General features: G+C 28.2%; 1 pseudogene; it reads left to right on the forward strand.

The window, feature by feature from the left end:
* The first annotated feature begins 2,380 nt into the window (after positions 1–2,380).
* LOC120072108 (beta-glucosidase 12-like) lies at positions 2,381–5,703 on the forward strand (annotated as a pseudogene).
* Positions 5,704–6,097: the final 394 nt, after the last annotated feature.

A 6,097-nucleotide genomic window follows, 5' to 3' on the forward strand; every position in this document is an offset into this window, starting at 1 on the left:
TGGGTCCTTTCAGAATGTTTTGTTCTCACTCACATATTTCTTAAGAAAATTCCTGAGAGATCACCTAACAGAAAATTGCTCCAAGTTAAGCATACTTAACTTTGGAGTTCCTATTAATAAGTCATCGAAAAGGAAGGTACACTTTGTTAGTTTAGGTAGTAACTTTCAATTCATTTAAGCTTTTCTTAACTATACTTTATATCTTTAGAAGCCCCCCACATTTGGATTTGATCTCCATTCATTCATGTAATCCCTAAACTCGGGCATGACAATCTTCATCTTTGTTGATGTGAGATTCTCTACATACCCGCTCAAGATAGTGTTTATTTGAGTCATATCCCAAATTTGAACTAATACTTATAAAGACCTCATGAGCTTTAATACCATATTAACAATGAGATGAACAACGACCTACATATCTTTTTAAAGATTGCAAGACATCATTATTTTTTTTCTTTAAATGAGGTCTCTTCATTTTTTTAACATATGATCCTTACCAACAAGATTAATGAAAAGGGTCATTATTTAACCTAAATTTTACAATAACATCAAAGTTTTTGGTTCACAAATTTGACTCTAGAGGTGTGTTTTGGATCTTTCAAATGTGAAAACTCAAAATTTTTGTTTCCTAAAGTTTATGAACATGTCATTGGTTAATAAATAATGAAATCAAGCCTTTTTTTAGGCAAAAAAAGAAAAAAAAAAAAGAAAAAGAAAAAGCAAGGTGGGTTGTTTTGAAGGAGAAAGAAGAAATCAATATCTTGGGCCTTGTAAAATGTGTTTCTGTGTTGGTGTGTATTCTTTTTCCCTTCTTTTCTTGAAGAACTCAATCCCATGTGAGTGGAAATTAAGATTAAGATCTGTAATCTTTTAACTAATTGAGATTATATGTTTAAATCAATTTTATCCTTCCTGAAGTTTGGGGCAATATTATAATATCTGTGGCCATATAACTAGAAGTTTAATATGCTTTTCAAATTTATATGGATTAGAACGTTCCCATAAGATTAAATTTATCTTCACGTATTAACTTCAATTTTGTTGATCAATCAAAGATTTAATATAGTATTAGAAAGGGGTTCTACGAGATCATATGTTCAAACATATTAATGATATAATATTAAATTGACCAATTCTCCTATCTCGTTTAAGTTTTTGGATCAATCAGTGATTCAAATATCACATGCAAGAAGCAATGATGGAGAAACATTTTTCTTTTCATTTCTTTTAAAATCCATGTATTCTAATGATTTTTTTACTTCTTTTTTACAATTTCTATTTCTAATGCTGTTTTTTATTTTTTTTTACAATTTTAATATTTCTTTTCTTTTAAAATAAGGAACATTTTCAAAAATAGAAAAATAAAATAAACTATTTACACAAAATAGCATAATTTAATCCTTTTTGATAGAGACCGATAAAAATTGATAAAAGTCTATCAGTATCTATCAATAATAGAAACTTATACAAGTCTATCATTGATACTATGTGATAGACGCTGATAAAAGTCTATTAATATTTATCAATATTTTTTTTACTATTTCTATAAATAGTTTGATATTTTTCTCATTAGTAAAAATTATGTTAGAGAGAAGATATCATTATTTAAATTAATATTAGTTTAAAATTTCATTAATAAATAATTAAAAAAAGAAAGGATTGAATAACTCGAGAGAGGATCCAAAATCGGAGGAAGCAACTGGAAGAGAAGCAATGGGTCTCAACTACTGATCTTGTAGAGTAGTCCTAGTCTCGTATAACTTCAAAGACTTTTTAAACTTACGTTTCAAGAATAAAATGTATTCTTACAAAAATTCGAAAACTGAAAAAATACATTTTAAAAATTCATATTCCAAACACACCTATTCATAAAAAATTTGGATTAGAAATGTAATTTTTCAAAAAGATAAAAAAATATTAAAAGACAGGAAAGGTGAATGAGATAATGAAAAATGCAAAACAACCTTACTAAATATAATACTAATTGAAGACATTTCTTCAACACTAATAACACTTCTAGGTAATTAATTATAGAACAATATTTTTAAATAATTCTAAATATAGCAAAATCAATGTTGATATATAGATTCGTATGTCCTACCAACGATATGGTCTATCATTGGTCCATTTTGAGAACTAAATCTAAATTGTGCTATATCTACAAATTCTTTTATATTGTGCTATATTTGAAACTATCCCATTTTTAAAATCAATTTCTTATGAAATTCTCTCCAATCCCCAATGGTTTCTTATGCCTAAAACTTCACATTTTAATATAAAAAAAGGCCTTTATCTCTTGCCTCTTGTCCTCTCTATATAAAGGCAATTAGGAAGTAGGGAAGTGTATCACAATCAAAACCCAAAGCCAAGAAGGATAAAAATGGCTTCTAAAGCTACCTTCTTTCTTGGCTTTGTTTCCCTTATCCTTGTAGTACTTTCAGAGGCTGCAGATAACTCAAGCTCTCCCATTCCTATTATAAGGAGAAGCAACTTCTCTAGAAGCTTTGTTTTTTGGTTCTTCATCATCTGCTTATCAGGTATTATATAAAAACATACTAACAATACTTCTCATTTTGTTTGATAAGTATTACTTCTCCAAATGAATGATAAAAACATACTAACAATACTTCTCCAAATGAATGATAATAATAATGCATGCATCACTTGTGTATATATTATCTTGTTTTTTTTCATAGTATGAAGGTGCAGCTTTCTTGTATGGAAGAGGACCAAGTATTTGGGATAACTTCACTCACCAACACCCTGGTTCTCTCTCTCTCACTCTCTCAATACAAAAGAAAAGAAAAACTCTCTTATAAGAGAAGAAGAGGTGAGGTGAGTCTTGTTCGTTTTTGGTGAAATTGCAGAGAAAATTGTTGGTGGCAGCAATGGAGATATAGCTGTTGATGAATACCATCGTTATAAGGTTTGTAGGATATGCTTATACATACATATAAATAGGATAAATACTTTGGTATAGCTTTGATTGTACGTATCTTAATCCATCGCACCAAATTGTTCAGTAATTACTATGGGGCGAATTGACAAATTCACTTTACTTCTTTTTTACAATATATAATTTTTTGTGTGTGATGAGAGTGAAATGCATAAAGATGGTACACCAAAAGTATTGTTGTAAAGCCTCGGTCGAGGATTCAACACCTTATGATCCCGACATTCCCCAACATCCACTGTGACCCGCAAACCAACTGGAGTCCTTTCAAAATACTTTGTTCTCACTCACATGCTTTCTAAGAAAATTCTCAAGAGGTCACCCAACACAGGAGTGTTTCAAACTAAGCAGACTTAACTTTAAATTTTTTATGATTGAGTCATTGAAAAGGAAGGAACACCTTGTTGATATAGGTTTTTAATTCTTTTAAGTCTTTCTTTAACCATACTTTCATATCTTCAGGATCTCTATCATTTGAATGTGATATCGGTTCATTAATGTCTCTCTTTTAAATCATGGCATTACAATTGCACTTTATGTTATACATTTGACCTTAAAGATCAATTATTCCAATCTTCACCCCACATGCATGCATATACACATACTACATTTCTTTAAATTTTTATTTTATTTTATTTTAGATTTAATAATTATTGTGCAAAACTCAATTAATAATATTCTTTATGTATAATACTGGAAGATGTTGTCATTATGAAGAGCATAGGTTTTGATGCTTACATATTCTCAATTTCTTGGTCTAGAATCTTACGATTTAAATATGTCAACAAATGTGAAAGATTTACCTTCAATATATATATATATATATATATATATATATATTTAAAAAAAAATAGGAAATAATAAAATTTGAGGATTATGAATGACATTTTTCCCAAAAAAACATAAGTCGACTGGTTAATTAAAACATATGTGTTTTTTTCTAGGTTCTTGCATCCAATAGTGTATGGAGATTATCCAACCAGCATGAAAGCTCTTGTGAAGGAGAGGCTACCTAATTTCACAAAGGAAGAAATTAAATTGATCACAGGGTCCTATGATTTTATTGGAATAAATTACTATACATCTAATTATGCACAAAATAATCCCAATGTTGATCCTAACAAACCAAGCCTCTTGACTGATTTGCATGCCAATACTTCAAGTATGCAATTCAAATCAAACTCCAATGCTACCTTTTATTTTAAAAATAACTATTCCTTTCTATATTTTTACAATTTTTTGTTATGAAAATAAAATATTTAAATTTCCATAATTTATCTTTGTGAAATGTGTGTTTGAATTGTAGCGGATCGTGATGGAGTCTCAATTGGTCCAAAGGTAACCACACAAACTTTCCACCAAAGATATATTTAACAAAAGGGACCGTTGCAAATATAGACATTAGACCCAAAGTATTTGTAGATATAACACAATGTAAAAAAAATTGCAAATATGACCAAGTTTAAATAGCCTATCAGTGATAGACCATATTATTGGTAAGAGTCTATCAGTGATAGGCCACATCACTGGTAAGAGTCTATCAACGATAGAAGTCTATCGTTGATAGACTTGTCTATATTTGCAATTTTTTTTTTAAATGATGTTATACACTTGGTTATTATTCCTAAAAATACTACCAGTTGCAATTACCTATAACAAAATTATACATTTCTCAACCATGTGTGTGTATATATATATATATATATAGAATATTTTTGTTCAATTTTACTTTTTTAAATCTAGTTTATTTTTAGAGAAATTATTTTAAATGGTAAAACTGTTGAAAATATTTACAAGATATAGCAAAATTTTAGAACAGTCAATGATAGACGTTGACGGTGTCTATCAGTGACATTGATAGATACTGATAGAAGTCTATCAGTGTCCATCAACATCTATCATTAATAGTTCCAAAATTTTGCTATATTTTATAAATATTTTGGTTCATTTTTCTATATTTAAAACCAATCTTTATTTTTACGTGAAATGCACTTTTATCAAAATAATTTGTTACTTATATACTAATATTAATGTTGTAGGTGTAAAAGACAAGTATAGAAATCCATTTCTGTACATCACAGAAAATGGTATATATCGAAAGGAATTTTACTTTTTGCATCAATAAAATAACATATATGAATTATCTTATTCGTTAATTAAATTTTACCTTACAGGATATCTTGACTTTGATATTCCCGAAGTTTACAAATTAATCAAAGATGAAGGTAGAATTAAATAGTATCGCCAGCATCTCAATAAACTTCATGAATCAGTCAGGTGAGTAACTAGATAAAATAATTACTTAAACTAAGTGCTGTTAATTTTAGTTTCTTGTCAAATGTTTTCCGATGATGGTTTGAAATAGTTTTTTTTTTTTTCAATTTTAGTAATAAGTAAATGATATTTTCTACTAACTCAGACTCTTTAATTAATCGTATCTTTTCAAAAATATTGTAGTGCTGGTGTAAGAATAAAGGGATTCTTTGCATGGTCGTTATTGGACAATTTTGAATGGTCGAGTGGATATGCTGTGCGCTTTGGTCTGGTCTATGTTGATTTCAGACACCGTTTGAGAAGAATTCCAAAATTGTCAGCAAATTGGTTCCATCATTTCCTACGCATATGAAGAATGCTCTCTGTTCCATCTCCATGATATTGCAATGTTTTGTGCTTTTTGTATTGCAATCTTGGTATCTTAATATTGTCAAAAAAAATAAAGGGAAAAAATGTCTTGTTATCTGAATGTTTTCTGTTGGACGTCAATAAAATAAATTAGCCTTATTGCACTTTAGTCTAATTTACCATATGTTTATTGCATTTTTATTTTATTTTATTACTACACCAATCATGAACATTAAAGGTAATACCTTCATATTTTCACATTACATTATCTTTTAGAGTGATTTTGAAAATTGACATATTTAAAATTATCTTCATACATTGTTTTAATAATTTAAAAAACAATTTGGATTGGATGTAAATTTTATTTAAAAGTGTAAAATCAAATACTAAATTATTTTTAAGTGAATAAAGGCGTATTTTATAATAATTGTAATCATGAGAGATTAAACTATTTCAAAAACAATTATGTCAAATTTTAACCCTTAAATTAGCTCAAATTTAAGATTTCTTACCTCAAATTTA

This window comes from Benincasa hispida, chromosome 2 (assembly GCF_027475165.1).
Source record: "Benincasa hispida cultivar pf3 chromosome 2, pf3_genome.v1.1, whole genome shotgun sequence".
NCBI lineage: Eukaryota > Viridiplantae > Streptophyta > Magnoliopsida > Cucurbitales > Cucurbitaceae > Benincasa > Benincasa hispida.